Raw genomic sequence first — 22,787 nt, forward strand, 5'->3', positions numbered from 1 at the left:
GTCGACCCTATGCCCTTCTCACACTGTACATCCCATCTGCTTGTATGTCCATCTTGAATTCACTCTGATGGGTTTAAACCTGTATCCCTCTCGCTCTCATTTCTGATAACCTGTGCTCTTCTTTTACATTTCACAGTAAACCGCCTGCAATATAAATTAATCACTAAGTCACTATCTAAACTAGTGGGTTTTGACTGGTGGGTCACAGGTCAAAAGGTTTCATGGAAAATGAAAAAAAAAAATGAAAAATGAAATGCAGATAAAGTGCAGATAGCACAATGAAAAAGCTTATCACCTTTTGAAAAGGAGGGAGAAAAACCTTCCAATGCCTTTTGTTTTTGGAGTCAAATCAAACTCTACAGTATTTTAATGCAAATGCATCTGTCACTTTGTCGAATCTTTACAGGCAGATGCCCTCTTCCTTAAAAACCACGAATAAATGCAAGGTGACTACAGCAAACATAACTACAATGTATATTGTATGTGTATTTTTGCACGAAACTACTGAAATTCAATTTTATGCAATAAATAGTTTTGGGTCCTGAAGCAAAACCATTAGAGAATCATTTATCTAAGCCACAATGATTCTGTACATTATATGAACATTACAGAGGCAAGCTTTCTTGAAGACTAAAAAGGATTGCAAAATGCATATGTGGTGTTCACCAGCGATCTAAAGCTCACAATCCTATGGCATTATATATATATATATATATATATATATATATATATATATATATATATATATATATATATATATATATATATAAGAAAAATGGTATTTCATAATAATGTCCCAGCAGCAAAATAAAACATACTAACAATAAATATATTTTATATAATATTTCATGGGGTGATAGATGCATTTCTCTATCCATAACAGCATATAGTGCAGCAGCAGCAGCAGTGACGTGCCTCACTCTCCTGTCCGTTACCTTGGAGCTTTCCCCCGCGCGCGCGCTAACACACATAATTTTCACGGGCTATAGCGCCGCTCAGTGGATTTATCTTATTCCTCTCTGTTCAGTTATATAGTTTATTGGGACCTTGGAGAACAAACAGAATCGTCCTGTCCTTTGCCCGGTTCTTTTCTTGGTTGAATGTCCGCATTTGTAATTGTCATTATGTCTAGTAACTATAATGACCCGCACAACTGTCATTACGCGTGATGTTTACGCCAAACGCGGGCCACGCGGTGTTTCCTGACGTGTACTCACCAACACTGCTGGATGCAAGAATTATTGTTGAAAAATGAGGTGAGTATAAACACTTGTAACACCTGTTTGTATCCTGTCCGAAAATGTTATCAGAATAACAGTCGTTTTGATGCTACGGAACTTTGGATGTTTACTAACTATTTAGGCAGCCTACCCATTTTTGGGCCTCGCATGCTAACTGTTAGTTAAAATTTAGCTTAAGTAAGTAGGCAGCTTACTATATGTATAAATGCAAGTAATTGTCATGGGAGTGTAATGTAAAAATGCTAATTTTGTGGTAAATGCTGTTTTATGGTAAACTATTGATTGCTTTACAATATAAAATAAAGAAATACGAACTAAAATATAAAAAATAAAGTAAACACACACACTGTTAGATCTACATTTTAAAAATAATATTTATCTAATTATTGATTTTATTGTTTATTTAAATATATATTTTTAAATGTACAGTATAATGAAGTTATATTTTTATTTATTTTTTCCTATATAATTTATGGTTAAAGGAGTATTTACAGATTTTTTTTTTTTTTTTCACGGTAACATTCTGGCAATCATAGATTCATGTTTTTACTGCACTTTTAAGAAAGAAGGTGTAGTTTTAGAGACATATTTAGGCACAAATGGCCACTTTCACAAATGTGTACACTAATGAGATGGAAAGGGCTGCACTTTATTGTTTCTGCTCAGTTGTGTAGGATTTATATTACACAGTTGAGGTGGATAAATGCGATACCTTATGAAGTGCTGCATTTTTATTTTTACTGCTCATTCTGGCAGTAAAATCAGCCGTAAATTGAGGCTACTGGTCTAGGACACTTAAAATGTCTCTTGTGAATTGCCAGTTTGGTCACTCAATGCAAAACTGCTAAGTATAATGTAAAAAAATGTACATACATATTTTGAAACCCCCCAAAACATGGATTTTTTTCTTATATACCGTAAATCAGATTGTTTTCAAGAAGGGCAAGAGAAAAAGACTTCTGGAGTGGAACAGTGTGTGTTCTGACCCGCTTGAAGAGTGAGGTTTACCTTGATTAGCTTTGATTGATTAATTAATAACAGATCATTGAACACGCATGCTGAGATCTAACTGATTACTGGCCCTGTGTTAGGGTGGGGGTATCTTGAATGCTTGCTGGGGTTGTAATTGTGTGCAGCTGGGTGGCCGGGTGCTTTAGGAGTAATGGAGAGAAAGCAAGAGAAAAGAGAGAGTGGCCTCCTGCTCTTTGAAGCAGCCTGTCGCAACACGCCCGCCTGATATCCCCTCTCTCTGACACCTCACCATACAGGATGAGACCGCACAGATTTAATGGTTTCAAGCCATATGTTATGTTGAATACCATTGTGGTGTGTGTGTGTACTTTCTTACTAAGATAAAAGCCTTGTAGGAAATTTTAGCATACTGTATGTTTGGCTGATATGCATATAGTTTTGGTTATTATTGCTTGATTGCTTAGACTTATTAGGCAATTTTTTTTTTTTTTAACCTTTAAGATTTTGATTGATTGCTATATAATATTACATTTTATAATTAAGTGATGTCTTCTCTTTATAGTTGCCAATAAGTAACATTTCAGGCATTTTTGGGCGTCAGTGCGCCTGTGGTCTGGCTTCTCTGGGCTTGCTTTGTATTAGATCAGTGTCCTTTATCTAACATGGCTCTGAAAAGATTTGCCTTTAAAGGGATAACAGTCTGTTTAAAAAGGCTCAGCGACGTGTTTGAAGCTCTAAGTGCAACAGAGGAGGGCCAGAGATTGGCAGTCTTCAGGATGTGTGAAAGAAGAACAGGCGAATTGCTTTCTTTCCTCACCCAAAAGGAGAGTATGTGGCCAAGCTTGATTATCCAAGATGAGAGAAAAGGATTGTTAAGTTCTAAAAATCTCACACTAATGTTGTCCAGTGTAACATAAGATGTAGCACTCCTCCTTTCTAGTTTTCTCACTCTTATTTTGTGATTGCATGGTTTGAATTGTCTTGTTTTCACCTGAAAATTATGTTTGTCAATAATAATTGCAATTTGCATATTGAAATTACAATATTATTACATGCATAATGTTATTAATCGCCTACCAACATTTAACGCTATAATCAAAAATATTCCAACATCATCAGGCAGCGTTTTGCCAACTGGCTAATGTTGGACATACAACATCTGGTTTGTTCAGCATTAATTCATATCAAAGGCAAAATGGAATTCATTTAAGTGTGCGATTGATCAATTTGGCAAGTATGCTGATGATGTTATGATAGATTTGTTTTAAATGCTTTTTGTCACTCAACACAACCACATGCCAAAATTGTGCTTCATGATTAGACCATTGTAAACTCACTATGCCTAATGAACACAGACTACTCACAGCATTTAGCGCAAGCTAGACTGCTCCGTTTGTGAATCTCTGCATCGCGACAGCATGGTAATAACACAGCTGTGGTGTTATGTGACTTCTCCAAGCAAGGATCCAAGATCTTTGCTCCCCGTGTTTCGGGTGCCACTCAAGCCCTCCCTGTGAAAAGCTGTTTTTCATTTGATGCTCCAGCCATTGGTTTTAGTCAGCATATTCGAGAGGTCCTTAGTCCTGAAATGAGTCCTGTATTATTTTAGACTGGCTTGAACATTGCACGGCGGGAGGCTGAAAATGAGACCTTCCATCAAAAGATTGCCTGCAGCGCGTTCTACTCTCTGCAGCATTCGGGAGGTCTCACACAGAGAGAAAACACTCTTTGACCACACAATTATATATTTATTATCAGTTCCTTTGATGACCCCCCCCCCTTCACTTCTATTCTTTACCTGATTTTGGTAGCTGAAGTGGACTAGAATGGAAGAACTTCTAAGCTGCAGTAAGAATGTGGGCGGCCTTGTGGTTTTGGGCTGTTAAAAGATTAGAGAAAATGCAGACAGCTAGTGCAGGCGGAATCAAGTGAACCATAAAATAAGGTGTTTTCTCACCTCCCTCGACTCAGGTGCATGTCTCAGACAAGGTTTAACCATCTTGGAATGCCTGTTTTATATATGAATGAACCGTAGCAGTTGTTCAGCTGCAGACGAGTGGAGGGTTCGCCAGATGTGCTCCTAATTCATATTTGTAGTTAGTGCAGCGACTGTACTGCTGCCTTTTTTTTTGGTTTTTGTTATTATCACTGGCCATGTATCGCTTTTTATTTTTAGACAAGCAAGATATATAGCAGGAAATGAGCAGAAGAGAGAATAGGAAATACCACTAGCCTGATTTGATCTTGTATTGCCCACAAGAGCACCACAGCTCAGTGTGTTGCAAGCTAACAACTTGGCCACAGCTCTGACATCCTTTTTTGAGTTTTGAATGTAAAGTTGTGTAGCCTCTATTTTTCTGCTCTGTCTGTGAACTTAAATTCAGATCACGTCATTGTTTTGTGATATTGAGCTGTGGAAGACTGCTGTGCACAAACATCTCTGTATTATGATCTGTAATACTTCAGAGGTTATTGTAAGGTTTTCTGGGTTGAAATTGACAGATGTACAACAAAACAAATGACAGTGTTTATTAATTTTCCAAAGATTGTCTCTTTTAGCAGTAACCAACAAAGCACTTCACCAAAGATTGAGGTTTGTATAAAAATGTAGCTTTGTTTGTTGAATCATAAGCCTTGATAAGAATAGAAGAGAAGAATACATGTAGAAAAAAAAATTGCTGCCATATTCCAGAGCTACTCATTTAAATTTCATTAAAACTCCTGTCAGTGCTTTACAATAACCACTGACCTATTGTAAAGGCTAGTTCGAACTGGCTTACATTAAAGATGTAAGGAGATGCCATTTGCATGGAAAAGTCCTGCTTTCAGCAGGGGAAAAGTCAGACAACAAAACCTTGGACTTAATCAAGCCGACTTCAACTGCCTGCTACCTTTGGGACTGATACATATTTCTTTTTCCTGGAAGAAATGGTGATGATGGCAGGCAGAAGTGCCCTTTGTGTCTAGTGAAGATATCGAGTGTTTGAAGTGTTAACGCGGATACTAAGCCTCTGGGGCAAGCGGGTGAAGGCAGCGTGTCACACTACGGGATGGGACTTGGATCTTTCCTTACCCTCTACTGACCTATGACCATGGCTGCTTTTCAGGGTTGCGCTGGTTCCTAGTCCTTCGAGGCAGTGTCCGCTTTGATCAGGTCACAAATTGCAGTGAAAAAACAAATTTAGTTACCACATATATATGTGTGTGTGTGTGTGTGTGTGTGTGTGTGTATGGTAAACATGTATATTTAAAAATATTGAAAATGTATATCTTAAAAACATGTATATTTATATATATATATATATATATATATATATATATATTTCTTGGACACTCTTACAATCCTCATATATATATATGAAAAATATTGAAAATGTATATCTTAAAAACATGTATATTTGCTCATATATTTTACATTTCATATCTTGTTAAACCAAACATATTTCTTGGACACTCTTACAAGCCTCTCATGTTTACATGTTCTTTTGTTCCACTGTTTGTATAGTGGCCAGACTGACATGATCCATTGAGGCCACACATAAAACATCTTGCCATCTGCACTCCAAGCATGGTTTTCGGCTGCATTCCCCCATCCTTGTTTTTTCCTGCCTGTGTGCAGCCTGACCCCTCTCTTTCCTTTTCCAGGCTACAGTAGCCCAATCCAAAGAAGCTTTCAAAGGCACTGTCTGCTCAAATCAAGTCAGGGGCTCTTTTTAAACTCGGCTCAAAGATCATAGCAAGTTGAAGTCAGGGAGGAGGATGACCCTTCCCTTCAGGCTTGATCGGATCTTGGCCCAGTCAAAGCCAGTAGGGTAGTGTCTATGTGTGGCCACGTCTCTACGGGACTGGGCTGTGTGATAGTGGGAATGAAAGAGGGCACCAGCCTGAGCTGCAGTATTGCCGTGTCAGGCCCCTTGTCCCTGCGGTCTCCCAGAGCAAACGGGGAAGGCAGAGGACACAGCCAGCGGGGCTACGGGCTTGCAGCCAGACCTACAGACTGTGACATGTCATACCAGGGCTGTCTTAGTGCTTTTACTTCTGAACTTTGGGATCAGGTCAGGTCTGTGATGAAGGGCAGACAAAGAGGCAAGGAAACAAAGGACCATGTAGAAATGCTGAATATTCAACAAGACTGACATAATAGAAACATTGACAACTAGGATTGGGTAACGAGAATCCATTTCTATAATAATAATAATAATAATAATAATAATAATAAATAAATAAATAAGCCTCACCAATGACGTTGTTTTTAGTCAAAAAAATTTGAGACCGACTGATATGGGTTTTTTGAGGGCCGATACCAATATTAGGGTTACACACAGAATATATATATATATATATATATATATATATATATATATATATATATATATATATATATATATATATATACACATAAACACATTTTTTTGCAATGAACACTCAAATGTGGTGATAATTGCCGTTACTGAGATATGGCTGTTAAAATTTTCAGTGGTATTCCATACACTTAAGCTTTAAAGCGTTTCATCCAGATCGCCAGTAGCAAACAATGGAGCGCACTCTGCTGGACAAATGTAATCAAACGTAATTACACCATTTACTAGCATTTTATCTGCATTTTATGTTCTGTAAAAAAAACTTTCATATTAGAATGAGCCATTTTAGGTAGGAGTGGTTGACTTTAGTCTTTGTAATTTTACAGATCTTCTTTATGCACCAAGAGCTTGTAACACTCCAAAGAGAAAGGAAAAATTTAAATTGCATCATATGACCGCTATAAATAAAATCAGCTGCAAAGTCAGCAAAGGTTATGTATCTTTTTTTATTTCAATTTTTTATTTTTTTTTTGAAGTGTCCATTTTTGCCTCATGATTGCAGTCAAATCACAAGACAAAGACAAATTTGATTACATTTTTTTCATGGTCACATATAAGGGCCACAAAAGTCACCAAGTTTTGTTCCATTCCGATAAAGTTGAGGTCCTTTTTTTAATTTTTTTTTTTTATAAAAAAGTCTGTAAATGACCCCCTCCTCCTCCCTTTTAATTTACTAAAATTAGGAGTGTACATAGATTAAAACAAGCAATTAAAATTCTTACAATTAAAATAAAATATGCCTAATTAAATAGTAGATTTCCCTCCTTGAGAACCACTGGTGTAAACACACATGGTTTTATTATTGAAATTATGTTGTCATTTGGCAATGGAATTGTATTTCTTATATATATATATATATTTCTGAAATAATTAATTGAATCATTTTTTATGATTCCAAACTCCAACCATGACCCATTTTTTCCCACCTTATCTTTTCCCATTCCTTTCTGTTGCTTATTTCATTTACTGGTCGTTTAATTTGAGTGACTGACAGTGCATTTAAGGTATACTTTTTTTCAGTGTTTGTTTTTCCTGGGAATTAAACCCATGACCTTGACTTTACTAGTGCCATGCTCAAGTTTGAGGGCACCCTAGCTGGGGTTTGAGCCTAGAGCTTTACCCACTGTGCCACACAACTGCCTTCACTTGAATAAATATAATGTCAAAAATTATTAGCTTTCAGTCATACCCCATGTTCGGTTGTATTCACCTGCAGGGACACTATGTATAAATGCAGTAAGACAGTGTAGGACATTGTTGGCTCACACGAGTTTCACTGCTGAGCATAGGCATAGTGTGCAGTCTCATACTTTAGTTGTGCATAGATTAAGCCCATCAAAGGCAACTGCTATGCCAGACTTCTCTTCACTCAGTTCACTGTAAATTTAGCTGCAGGTTGTGATGGTGGGAGCTAACAGTCATCATGTTGACGCATAGGATTACTCTCTCTGTGATTTTGACCCTGTCCCTGCTTGACTGGTGCAAAAGACACAAGCCCATGTGCACATGCTCCCCAAAACACACACATACATAAACATACCCTCGCTCTCACCCGAGATCAGTGCATTCATTAAAGCTAACATATTGGCTTAAAGACGGTTTCTCTTCACATAAAGGCATGCAGGTTTTGTGTCGGGCCCAATGTGAGAGGTAAAGGGCTGAATTTTAAACGTGACACTGCCTCGCCTTCCCATTGACCCTGCTGAAAAAGCTCAGTGATCTCATTCTCCGCTTCACTAGAATGCTGCTGATTTTCTCCCTTGCAATGTTACCCTTGCTTTAAAGAGAGCCTCTGTAGAAGCTGACAATAGCATATCACTACAGGCTACTTTTCTCTGTATTCCCTTAAAATAAGAGTAGAGGGAAAATGGCTTAAATCATACGCCTTTGATATTGAGATCCAGGCTGACCTCCTGTTTAAGCGCTTCAAAGAAAGAAATTAACTGCCAGAAAACATAATCCATCTGAATATGTGCAAACTTCAGACTGGCGGGAGGTACGGTGAGAGCTGTGTCGCAGCTTGGTGCTCAGTCTATCGCTCGCGAGGACTTGCACATTGGTGGTGTTGTTGCTAATTTGTTATTCTTCATCGTAATGGCTTTGGTAACTTAAAGCTGATTGTATTATGCTTGTAGTCATCAGATTCTTTAGGCTTTAGAGAGTTTGTTGGCATTACCTCTTAGTGAGATCATGATATGTCGCTTGTATAAATTATTCGATTTAGATTACATCCAGCACTGTGGTGATCTCTCTGCCCCCGTAGCCCATGTCCCAGCAGGGGATGGCGGTAAAGTGATATCGCTAGTCTCCGTTGTGTGTAAACCGACACGGTGTTGTCTTCAGGACTGGAGACCTAAGGTCAGGAAAGGGCAAGGAGGTAACTGCCATGCATGAAGGATGCATTATACCATCGACTCACATGGATCAAAGGCTCAGATCAGATGGACTTGAACTGCTGTGTATCACAGCCATGTGTGTAAATTTGCACTCCAGGCTCTCTAGAACAGAGGATGTGAACATCCTGGTCCATCCACTTCCATCCTATCTGCTGTTTTGGGACAAACAGAGTTAATAGGGTGTGTCTGAGACATTTGACAACAGTTCTTCAGGGGAATCAGGCGGTCCGGGAAAGAGGATACCTTCAGCTACCACAGTAGCCGTATACATAACAGTACACACAATGGAGAGTGTTTGACTCCTGCAGGATTTTGCTTCATTTCCCGCACTGAATGAAAGGAAGATTTAGCGTCAGCTCTTGTATTTTCAGTCATGGGAATTTACTTTTATGAAGTGCTTGGGGAAACGTGGTGTGCCTTTAAGTGGTATTTTCCCTTCAGTTTTACACACAAGGGTATGTACATTAAAGTGACACCACTCTCACCAGCAATTGACAGTGTTTTTTAAGAGTTGTTATCAGGCATCATTGCACCATGCCAGTCAGGTGAACATAACTAAGCAGTCAGTGTTTTGAGAGACCCGGCAAATGTATTTTAGAGAATGGTTATTTGTTGTCAACACATTGTTCTTTCAGGAAATGTCTTAAAAAAAAGTATCGTGTATTTTCTGTGATCACTCTTCATAAATCATTATAGATTTAACAGGACACTCTAAAGATAATCTTTTTTACACTTTGAAGTTTTGTGTAAATTATTTTTGATCTTACACAAAAATAAGAGAGAAAATGTAAGAAATTAAGCATGATTTTTAATGAATATATGGTTAATTATTTACAAAAAACATAAAATATTGGGATCAATAAGTGTTTTCAGTAAGTGTACTTATTCAGCAAGAATGCATTAAAATGATCAAAAGTGACAATAAAGACCTTTGCAATTTTACGATCTTTTATATAACAAATAAATGCTGTTCTTTTGAACTTTCTATTCATCAAAAAAGTATTGCACAACAATATTAAGCAACACAACTGCTTTCAACAGTGATAATAAGAAATGTTTCTTGAGCACCAAATCAGCATACTACAATGATTTCTGAAGGATCATGTGACACTCATGACTGGAGGAATGGCTGCTGAAAATTTAGCTTTCTTATTACAGGAATAAATTACATTTTTAAATCTATTTTAATGGAAAGCATTTTTTTAAATTGAAATAATATTTCACCATTACTATTTTGTTATGTTTTTTTTTTTTTTAGCAAATAAATAAAGCTTTTTATTTGCATAATGTAGACTGATATCAAAAGTGCAGCTTAACATTACATTCTTAGCATAGCCAAAACACAGCCATTATCCTGAGAGACCCAGCCTTAGGTCAGAGGTGAAAAGTCACCCCATTGTCTAGTCATGTTTCATTCCCCATCACTATAATGACCTTTAGATGGAGACATCAGTAAATGGAGGAGTTGTGATACCTCTGCATTGTCACTGGCAGTATGGTGAGATGGTTATCAAAAACGGCCTCTTTTGGCCACCCTTGGCCTCTGACACGGCCCTTGTCATGTGGAGGGACAAATGGTTTCATTTTTGCCCTTTGCAGAATTTAGCTGGAGGACAGGATGATGAGACCTTCAAAAGATGAGGGCAATGTGTCACTCAGAGGCATTTCAAATGTGTGGATTTATTTTTAAACTGTAATTAGTGTAACATCAGCTGTAGATAAAATGAGAAACCATTTGGGGAAAAAAATTTAATTAGCAGTGGCTGGTTAGAAAAGACTCTATAAAGATCATTTTGCTGACCCTTTTTAATACTAAATGCATTCAAATAAAAAAAAAAAAAAAAATATATATATATATATATATATATATATATATACACACACATACTTTTTTTACAGTTCTATCACTTTATAAAATAAACATAGTTGAGTAAAATAAAATAAAAAAATATTTGACAGAGCTGATTATAATGTTTTATTGATTTTTTTTTAATGATGTCTAATTTACTGCACCAACAACTGCAGTACTCTATTCTAAATTAAGGATTTATTTTTTAAACACACGCACTATAATAAAGTGTAATAAATAAGGCATCTTAGTTATATATGTGGATGTTCTGTAGTATAATATGTATTATTTATCTGTTTACATTTAAGAAATGTGGCATGCACACTCTTTTTAAATGAGGATAATTTATGGTTCATGAAAGTCTTTTACTAATGAAATCACACAAGGAGGGTTTTTTTTTTTTATTTTGTTTTTTTGGTCATCTCTGACCCAGCAGTTGCCTATTTAAGTCACCTGATCAAAAGCATGTTTACCCTATTGGTGACCTCAAAGGTCAGGCAATCGATACACATGATTGAGTGGCCCACCGTGATTTGGCCATTTTAAATTACACCCCCTAATTTTTTTATCTCGGCAGGTAGCTTGTGTGAAAGACCAGCGCAGATCTAAGTCAATGTGATGTACCACACATTTTGTCCATTTGTGATCTTGAGCTGAAGAGAAACTCCAGGCTAGAATTAATCTATTAGAACACACTTTTTGTAATTGCTATAGGAATGTATTGTATTCAGTTTCTTATTTCTGCATTTCTACAGTGTTTTTACATTGACACTCTATATGCGGTGTATATATGTGTGCATGTAAAAATGCTAAGTATATATTATACATGTATAATGATGTTAAAAGTGTTGCACAAGTGTCACTTTGCATTATATTTTACATAAATCCATTGGCTTTCTAAAAGAGGCCCATTCATTCATACACATCTGCCACACACACATATAGTCAGACGCCGTTATAAAGATTTTTATCTACTTGAGGGATAACAGTGGGTGCTCCATTCTCATCCCTTTCATGCTGCTATAATTACTCTGACCAAGTCAAAACCTCTGTCTTAACCCAGTGATGCACCTACATGGCAGTTGGCTGCCATTTAGTACATCAAGGAGAATGCTGTCATCACTAGGCTAACCTCACAGTCCCCCGCATTGTACAGGAATCCTGGTAAGAGCCAGAATCCCCTGAGTCAGTCTCCATTGCTGCCGCTCATTGCTGAGCTCTCCTGCACTGCTGCTCCATGCACCCATTACCACTATTACCAGCTCAGGCCATTTCATGGTCAAAGAGCATTTCAGTGCTAGTGTTTCTTGGGATCCCTTGGGCTACGTAATCACCCAAGTGTCTTTAAAACATGTGCATGCTAAAGCTACATTCTCAGTTTTTTGCACTCTAACTACATGATCAGTAGTGTCACTCTAGTATGAACTGCACACTTTGTATTCATGTACACAGAGGGGGGAATGTACACAGTTTGCTTCAGTCTAGTCTAGGAACTAGGATGTTATTCACCGCTCTCAAACATGATTTTTTAGAGCAGCATAGTTCAACAAGCGGCACGCAGACCGCATGCGGCCCTCAAGCCATGTGGCCTGTGTGATGTTTGTCATTGTGCCAACCGCAATTGCAGTAACCACTAACATGCCTTCTTACCCTGTTCAAAAAACATTAGTTGAACTTAAGCTATGTGATACTCTGCAAGATGTGAAGATGGACATTTCTTGTGTAGAAGTTTTGATGCATCTCTAATGAATGCGATTTAACTGTATGTTGTTTAGGTCTGCTGAGTAGAATTTATTTAGGATGCAGGCTTATTATTATTATTAACTAAAACCATTAAAAAAAATCATTACCAATTCAAAACAATTTTTACTTGGAAAAAGTAGATTTAAGATTTTTATATTTTATTTTATTTTATTTCAGTTAATATTTATTTCAGCATTTCGCAATTTGGTTTAAGTTAGAGTATTAAAATAACTTTAAATAAACTAACACTAAAACTGTATAGATATATTTAAAAAAAAAACTAATAAAATTGACAAAAACACATATGTACTAAATTTTAACCAAAATTAAAATTATAAAATTGTATCCATGATTTAACTAAATTAAAATGAGGGAACAAATTAGTACAACTTTGCCACAACTTAACTAAAATGAGGCAATGAATGGATAGAACATGGGTACAATTTAATAAGCTGTGATATCTATTTTTTCTTCTGCATGTCATGTGTAGGGCTTCTTACCATTTTCTTTTAATTCTGCAACAGATTTGTTTAGCTTACTTGAAATGTACAATTCTGGAAATGGTATGTCCTAAGATGTGGAACTCCATCTAAAACAGCTTAAAATTGTTTACTGTTTTATAATTATGATGCACTTATATTATTTGAAAAGCATCATGCAACAATTATGGAATAATAATGATTTTCAAGTTCAATCAGCAGTCATATATATGGAACAGGAATGCTTTTACATAAAAAAGACTGTAGAGAGCAAAGGCAGCAATATTCCACCTTTTCTGGGCAGGAAATTATATCATGACACTTTTATTTGCCATCTACAGAAAACATTAGTCATTTGTAACTCGTTGGTATTCCAGGCCCATCTAAATAATGATATAAAGGTGTTAAGTGTGTAATGATGTTATGTGAATACTGAAAGCTGATATTAAGGCTTAGGTGGCTTCATAATTGGTTCCAAATGCAAACATTCAGGCCCCTTTTGGACCCTATCTCCAGTTTTCCTCTAGCAAGATTACCCAATCACAAATCAGAACATCTGGAACACCTCAGAAATAAAGTAATCAAAATCAACGTCAAGCTGCTCTATGAAGTTTATTCCCCAGAGAGAGCAATCTGGCTCAAATCCTATAGCAGTTTTCTATGCTATATGATCATTTATTTCAGCATACATCTGTTATCGGTGAATCTAGTGCTTGGCTCAAAAGTTCTATGAATTTAGATTGACAGTGCTGTGTGACAGTTTCCTTGCTGGGTTATCATAGCCCTGGATGTCTTTCCTTTTTTCCCCACTAGAACTGTTCTGCACAGCCAGATATGTTGTAAAAAAAAGTTGTAATTGATCGCTGTTATCTCTGAGCTCCTCTCTTTTCCCTTCAGGCAAGTTCTCTCACTTTCCATATTGCTCCTGCCTGAGCTGTCCTCTGGTTTATTTGCAACTGTGATATACTCACAGAAGAGAGAAGGGGAGGGGGAAAAGCCGGCTGATTGAGGCTGGCATCCTAGTGAAATTCTGTATTTTTCTGCACTGAGTGATGGACGGGAAAGGGAGGCAGTGGCGGCTGAGGTTGTGGGTGGGGGGTAAACCCACCCACTGTCAAAATGCACACAAACTTAACAGCCCATGGAGCACTGACAGTCACCACAGCTGTACATTTTACGCTATGTGAAGCCCAATAATTAGCACCCAGATTTAAGCGAGGGAAGGAGGTAGAGAGAGAGAGAAAAAAAAATCAGTGCCAAATATGCACACATACATGCTTCCATCCATTGCAGTGCTCACCACAGGCTGTCGTCCATGACTGTACCTCACCCACAGCTCCCTCCCTCTCTTAGTCTCTCTCTCTCTGCGAGAGGAAAGAGCCAGGCACTGATTTCATATGATTTGTGTCACTGTTACAGTTGTCAGCTTGAAGCTGTCAGAAAAGAGCCGCGTTCTTCCTGTGTGAATGCAAAACATGCCAGTCCTGCCTCGTACGAGACACTTGGATGGCAGTTCGGGAATATCTCAGCATGTGCTTTTCTTCCTCTGTAACCAGACAGCTGTTTGGGACTGGAAATATATTGTTCAAAGACAATAGTTGAATATTTGATGTGTTGAGCTGTGCCTAAACTATAAAGACAGATTGAAGAGGCTTCCTCGGAGCAAAACAAATTTTGTAAAAAGGCACAAGATATGAGCAAAGATCATCCAAAATGCACATTTAAAGGAACAAATGATAACACGTTTTTCCCTGCATGTTATTATCAGTAAAATTCCCAGCACAGCCCCATTGACTGTTTAGTCTTTAAGCTGAGGTGACCGAAATGTCAGTCTACACTAAGATCCATAGTCTATTGATGTTGAGAAGAGGGGGAAAAAAGACTGCAGTTGTGTATTTTGTCCTACAGGCAACTATGGCAGGACGAATCAGTAGGCCTCAGGACAAAACTTGCTGTCACAAGAGATGGAGAGCCTGGCCAAGCACATTGACTGATTGTTAGCATTAGCGACTGTGAGTGTGATTAATATGCTAGCTCCTGCTGTAACTCTTCAGGAAAAAAGAGTGAGAGAGAAGGAGAGGCAGAGCGAGATGCATGTTGCTTAAAAACTAAACAGAGGTGACTATATATCGCCCTCTATTTTAAAGCCGAGAGTGCCTAGACTGGGCATGTGGGCTGCTCAGGCAGAATGAATGGCTGTGTGATTCCAGGTGCTAGTGCATTAATTTTTCAAGCCTAAATAAGACTGACTATGTAAGCAGGCCTTAATGAGCTTGTTGTGTGGGTTGCTGAGAGAGACAGAGACTGAGACTATGTTTCAGCAATGCTCATGTATAATTGCTACATTATGATGATGATTTTTTTTTTTTTTTTTTTTTTAGTTTTTGAAGCCCCCAGCATCTGCTTGATTTTAACAACTCACAATGCCAGTCCCCTACTAACACACAATGCTCCTTAAACAGTGAGAGCTGTACTCAGCCACAAGCTGTTGTGCCATTCCATAGTCAATAACTCCAATGCAATAATCCCTGCAATGATGCATTAAAACAAACTTGTTTTAAAATGTAGATTTAAATTATCTGAGATGCTGTAGCACAGTTCTTAAAACTGAACCAACACATGTTGTTTACCTATACAAATGAAAAAACATCACTAATACAAATTAATGATGGCCACTAGTCCCATAAGTAATAATCTTGATTTAGTTGTTGAAAATTCTGCAAGCATTTGGGTCGTTAACATGAGTTAGTTTTGGGAAGCTGACAAGTCCTGTACCAAAAGCCATTTTTAAAAGTGTTTTGCTAATCATTTGGTTTATAGATGATTAGATAGATAGATAGATATATAGATAGACAGAGGACTAGATATAGAGAATTAAATTAGTATGTATGCGTATTTTTTAAAAACAATATTTGTATTATTAAAAAAAAAATTCTCACACCACATGACCATTTACAATATTTCAACCAGACATTTTGATTCTGTTATCATCATTCACTTTCATGTCCCACATATATTTTTACACACACACACATATATATATACACTGTATGTGTGTATGCGTGCACAACACAAAATAATTACTATTTTATTAATATTTAACAATATTTTGAAAATCTGTTGACCACAGTGAGTGTCAGTATATCTTATGAAATTATTTTATTTTAACGTTTGATCATTTTGTACACCACCATGACACGGAATAAGAAACTGCGAGTATTTCAATATGCACAGGGTAGCTTTATCTGCTTTTACCCATTTGGGCACATCATCAGCACTCAATTACTTCAGCCTATCACCTCAAAGTCAAAATAATGAATAGTCCTTATTATATTGAGTAAACCAGATTGATTGCACTTTTTCAAACACGTGTAATCATTACTAAGATCTGCACAGCTAAGAATACTGATTCATCATTGAGTCCGTTCACTGCTATGAATGATTCAGCAGAACAAAGGCGTTCATGATGACACCGATTCATTTGAAATTTTTCACCCAGCCAGCTTGTTCTCCTAACATCTGCGGTGTGTTCATCTGTGTGCCACCGATCCAAGGTTCAACACCTCCCCAGTCAACCCTACAGAGGAAAGAGGCCTGCCAGAATGAAATATGATGCTGTGGTGCCGTGATTATTAGGATTAATTGTCTTTTAGAAGTGTGTCAGAGCATGTTGGCCATAGCAGAGGCAGTCATAGGTAATGAGGGCCGTTGAGGGGGCTTATTGTTTTCTCTTAAACCACACTTCAACAGAGGCATATTTTAAAAACCCTGTCATTGTTGCTGAAATTGCACTCCTTTGAATTTGCAGGCAGTACCAAAGAAAAACAAGCCTGTGAATATGACAGTGGGCTGTAGAAGTGCAGTCATTCTCCAATGTCTAAGCATGTTTTGCATGCTAGCAGAACTTAGGGGATCACTGGTAGTTTAAAATGATGCCATAACTATAATATTGAAATAGCTTTCTGCCTCCCACCCCCCATCCGAACATCTGGCACAGTCATAGGCGGCCATGAGATAATGTGACCTCTGCACTTCAATGTGTTCCTCTTGACCTCTTACACGTCATCATCCTTGATTCTCTTAACAGGCTGATCCCTTATGCACTAGGCTTTGATTGCCCGTGAAGTCGAATCCTGACAGAGATTCATGACTGACAGAGTGAAATATTTTCACCGTCTTTTGTTGGGGATTGCTCAGGAGGGTTTATAGGGGTTTTACAGTCACGGCTCTTATGGTCCAGATGACCGCGTGCACCTGGACTGTTTAAACAAACATAAATGAGGAATTTGTGTAGATGGACTCACAAGTTATGTTTATGCTATTTTCAGGCCCTTGTTGTTAGTATGTCATGTAAAAATTATTTGTTATTATATGTTACTTATTCTGTGTATTTGATAATATCATTATATATTAATCAAAACAGATTTTTGGGTCAGTGACACAATGCTTTTTGTTTGTTTTTAGTTGTATAATGGCATAATCTTTTATTTATTTGATGTATTTTTACTTAGTAAAATAAGCTAAAACAAAACTGCTTGTTAATATTTAAAAATTTTGGTCCAACCAACATACAGAAGAAAATAAATAAATCAAATAGAGGGCCTCCGCAGACCCTGTTGAGGGAGGTCAGTAATTATGATGTAAATTTGTTAAATGTAATGATATTTATGAATGGATGATTTGTGGTATTTGTACATTTTTATCTATTTGTAAACTTAAAAAAAAAAAAAGTATATATAATTTTCTAGACCACTAGAAAATTTTTATTTATTTATTTTTTCTAAGGAATTAAAACTTTTATTCACCAAGGATGCATTAAATAGATTAAAATTGTGATTTCAAATAAATGATATTCAGCCTTGGTGAGCATGGCGAAGATTTCTTTCAGAAACATTTAAAAAAGTCTTACCAACCAATTTTCCTTTTGTTTATCATCGATTCTCTTGACATCGTACATGTCATTGACCCTTTTAACAACCTGTCCAAATGAAGCTAGTAGCAGTTTGGTACCTTGTTCTCAAAGTCAAACAAAGCATCTAAACAAAGTTTACTGCAAACAAAGCATCTAAACAGCTGTCACTTCCAGGGCTGTTCATTCATCATTATTAGATAATATGCAGGGAATAGCCCCTGAAAACCTCTATTACCTCTCTGTACTCTGCGCAAGTGCAGCACTGATAACAGATGAGGCCAGGCCTTGTGTAAAATTAAATTGCTTTTTTATATACTGGTTGCTATTAATGGCGGAAAAAAAGGCAGTGTAGTCCCACTGCTTTTAGGTATGTCTCCTATCATCCCCTCCAGGGATGGCCCTATCAAATGAAGGCCCCTGCGTGCAGACTAGTAATTTAGATCTGTTCTTGTTCCCAGGGACCTTTTCAGGTCCCTGGGAACAAGAAAAAAAAAAAAAACTTTAAACATGATGAGGAAATGTCTGTCATTTTGTTGCTATTAATTTTGCACCTGATTTAGCAGGTCTGCCTGACACTTGTCAAAACACAACTTTAGGGGGTAAGTGTACAAAGCACTTAGGGGAGTGTATGTGATTAGGGCCTAAAATCAAGTATTTTTTTCTATGAATAATTAGCTGTAGGAAATTTGAAGTAGTCTTTGATATGATTTCTCTGCAGCTGATGTTGTTCATGTTAATTTGATTTTGAGTGATCGCTCTCTGTGTCTGGCTGTTCAATTAAACTAGTCTTCTAGAATCTTGATTGACAGCTCCTTATGACGACGCTACATTACAGCAATTTGCTCAGTGTTATTTTTTTCCCTTAGACATTATACTGTATTACTGCATCATTTGCATCATTTTGAGTGCTTTAATGATATTTTCATTTGATCTGAATGGAGGTTTTAGCGTAAAAGCTATTTGTACACTGTTGGACTAAGAGACTTAAGTGTTCAGGCTAAAATAAATATCCTTATGACTATTTCTGTCCATATTATACTATTAAAGCAGTTCGCAGCTACTCTGGTTTTGGAATTCAATCCCAAATCCAGTGTTCCCTCAGGTCAGTTGATCTAACATTGACATTTAATGAAAGCAGCGAACATGAGCAAATCAGAGACTGTTTTTCTCTCACAGACTTTAAAAAGGATGTCAAGAATGCATACTTTCCTCGTCCAACTCTACCCTGCAGTGCAACTACGTGCTCTCAATTCTAAAGAGCAGTTCAAATGCCAAATTGTGCTTTTCTGAGACATATTGCCCACACCATGTGTTAACATCACTGTTTGTGTGTATGCATGTTTGTGCTTATACGGTGGGCTGGTGTCGGCACAACAGATAGTCACGAACCTAGAGGATTTGGTTTTCCATTTCAAAGATGCCTGTATATTCCTAAAGTTTACACACACACACACACTCACTAGCGCAATCATGCTGCTTCCTCGGCTTATCGACGTGCAATGTGGGCTGGCGCGAACAGATGGGAGGAACAAACCAGCGCAAAATAAAGTTAAACTAGAACAAAATGACTGCATGAGTGCTACGGCCGCCCTTTGTTTGCCAGGAAGGTGATCCCCAGCATCTGGGGTTGATGGAACGCATGATTAAAATTACCAGAGGGAATGATTAATATCTTCTTAAAACGCAAACTTCCAGCTTATCAATCATCTCATTACTTCGCAAAAGTTAATTGCCTGCGGGGAGGGTGGGGGTCCCTGAATCATGAAAAAGTGGCCCGCCCCTCGACATGTTTACTTACAACAGGACAGACCTGGGAACTCAACTTGTTTATCTGTGAGAGTCCACATCAGGCTCAGGGGTATGGCAAATGTTGGTCTTTCAAATGTTGAGGTAACATAATGGTCTTCTTGTAAAAGCATCTTCTTGTGCTCTGTAATGAACTCTCCTGCAATATTAGCTGTTCACACAGCGTTTTTGAATTCCACTTTGCTGCTTTTCCCATATTTTTCGAAGTACATGCACTAGTGGGCATTTTATTCTTGCGCTTGTGCTTTTTTTGTGTCTTGCATGACACATCTTTCTAAGAATGTGGCACTCAAGATAAAAGAAGTTAAAATTATATTAAAAAAAGACTTGCACCTAAACCTAGACCTTGCATTTTTTGCATTCCACTGTGTTGCTTTTTCATTGTTTTTCTAAACATGTGCTAGACATGCTTTTTCCCTTGCACTTGTTGTCTGCAACATCTTTCACATGACACACCTTTCTAAAAACATGGCATTTAAGTTAAAAGTTAAAACAATGTTTCTAGCATTTTATTATATTTCACTGCACTGCTTCTTGATAGTTTTTCTATGTAAAAATGTGCAAGACAGACATGTTTTACTGTTGCGCTCATGTCTTTTGCAGCATCACATGCATGACATAACTTTATAAAAACATGGCACATAAATTAAAAGAAGTTCAACTTTAAAAAAAAAAAAAACAACATCCTTTATACTTTGCGTTGTTTTCCCCCCACTATGTTGCGTTTCTATGCAAACATATGCTAGACGGATGGGTTTTACTGCTGTGCTCACGTTTTTTGCAGTATTTGTGCATGACACGCCATTCTAAAAATGTGGCTGTCAAGTTAAAAGATGATCAACTTTTAAAAAATGTGTCTCTAGACTTTGCTTTTTTTTTGCATTCACTTTGATGCTTTTTCATTGATTTCCTATGAAAATATGTTAGATGAACATGTTTTACTGATGCACTTGCATCTTGCTTCTTTAGTTGCATCTAGCATGACACATTCTAAAAACACAAAAGTTCAACTTAAAAAAAAGGTGTCTCTTGCATATCTTTTAATTCCAATGCCCACATTCTTGCGTTTTTGTGAGAATGACCCCTATGGCTGCAGCGGCATAGAAGTTTAATGTCTTTATAAATGCTCTTGAATTAAATAGCTAGTTCACCCATATTTTCCCCCGAATGTCGATCCAAACCTGTTATTTTTTATTTCCCCATACAATGAATGTCATTGAGGTTGTTTTGGTCCACATTGACTTTCATTGTGTGGACAGAAACAGCTGAAACATTCTTCAAAATATCTTCCTCAGTTTTCCACAGAAGAAAGTCAGCATACAGGTTTGGAGCGACTAAGGGTGACTAAATGATGACAGAATTGGTGTTTGTGGCTGAAATATTCCTGCATATCTGCAGCTCTAGGTGTATAATGAATGGAGATAGGTGCCGGATAGGACGGTTCTGGTGTCTCTGCCGGGGCTACGAGGGGGTCTCTCCTCACTCCGCGGCCTGGCCTGCCAGTGTGTCCTCCTCTTTGCCCTCTCTGCTCCACTGCGCTCGCTCCCGTCTCTCTCCCCCACCTCTCCCTGCGTGCCTGCGCTGCTTGAGCCAGCTGCTCCCACTTCATCTTCTGCAGCGTCACTAGCTGGGGTATTAATCATGTTTTTCGAGGGGGACACTCTGCTATTTATCTCTCTGACACTTCCAGCTTTCGGAGCCCCGTTGCTGGGCACAGCCCATTGAGTAGTAAGATTACACATTACCGCGCTCCATTGCCTCTCCCTGCCCTCTCCATTGACTGGCTGTTCAACAGTGGCATTGCGCTCACACCATTGGATATAATTTATGCCTTACATGTATGAAAAAGCCCATACCGGTCCTTTTTCACTCCGCTCTCCCATCTTAGCGTTTTAAGCTCAGCTTAAACGTAGCATGTGGGCCTGTAATTGTTGCTATCCATCTGTGCCCGATCTACTGTTCATTAGCGGGCATGCAGGCTAATATCACCATTACTGTATGTTTACTCACAGTGATGGCACAAAGCAGGCAGCGAGAGATATGAGGCATCGAGCACGTTAGACAGTTCTCACTTAGCGGCAGACTGCCAACACACGGTTGGCCTTTATACAAGCTGTTAGGTAGGTTCTGTCAGTACAAGTCTGTCAAGCGTGCTTTCCTACACCTAGAAAAACTAGGATCCAACAGTACAGGACTTTGTGAGGTACTGTACTGCAGGCGACATGACGTTCAGGAGGCCTGTTTGATTAACGCCATTACACTTTGTTACACTGCATTGCTTGTGCATCCATGTATTTATAGCGTAGACCTCTTTTGGAGCGTTTGGGGAGGGGAGGAGTGTGTGAATATAATTTCGTCCCTCGTTCTCACCGTAATGAATCTATACTTAGAGAATGCTGTCCTTCTGGTTGCAATTGTGTATTAATGATTTCAGCGTGAGGGAATCTGTGGGAATTGAAGCATCTGTTAACTCCAATTACCTTGTGGTGACCTGCTTTTGTAGTCTGGAACCGCACTGAACCGAACTGTTGCGAGAGAAAATAATTCATGTGTTTGAGATCTTTTAAGCGCAGTTTGCTCTTGAGGTCTGTGATTAGAAATAATTTAGAGAAAATCAAATCAGAAGTGAAGAAATATACGCTTAAGTTTTAAAAGCATGCGATGCTGAGTGTTCCTCATGTTCAAACAATGGAGCATGCCGCTTGTTACACTATGTTGCAAGTCATGGGTTCGATTCCCAGGGCATGCATGACAGTTTATTAGTTTTCTAGTCTTTGCTTTTCTAGATGGACAATAAAACTTATTTTTGGATTTCTTTTAATGAATTTATTTTCATTTTAACTTAACTTTTAATTCAGCTTCCTTATATTCAAATTCAAATTGCAATTCTGTATCCTGTTTGCAACCTTAATTCAAATTAAAAAAATCAATTGGAATTCAAAAGACATTCTCATTTTATTTATGAATTGTGCCAAACTCTAATGCAATTGATAAAATATGTGCTTTGAATGTAATTCGCTTGGAATAA

General features: G+C 37.8%; 1 long non-coding RNA gene across 1 annotated transcript in view; it reads left to right on the top strand.

The window, feature by feature from the left end:
• Window positions 1-945: 945 nt before the first annotated feature.
• LOC109110045 overlaps window positions 946-22,787 on the top strand; it is a 29,411-nt gene continuing 7,569 nt past the window's right edge. Inside the window, exon 1 of the long non-coding RNA XR_002021165.2 lies at window positions 946-1,256. This is a non-coding gene — a long non-coding RNA (uncharacterized LOC109110045). The remainder of the gene's footprint in view (window positions 1,257-22,787) is intronic.

Source organism: Cyprinus carpio, chromosome A18, assembly GCF_018340385.1.
Source record: "Cyprinus carpio isolate SPL01 chromosome A18, ASM1834038v1, whole genome shotgun sequence".
NCBI lineage: Eukaryota > Metazoa > Chordata > Actinopteri > Cypriniformes > Cyprinidae > Cyprinus > Cyprinus carpio.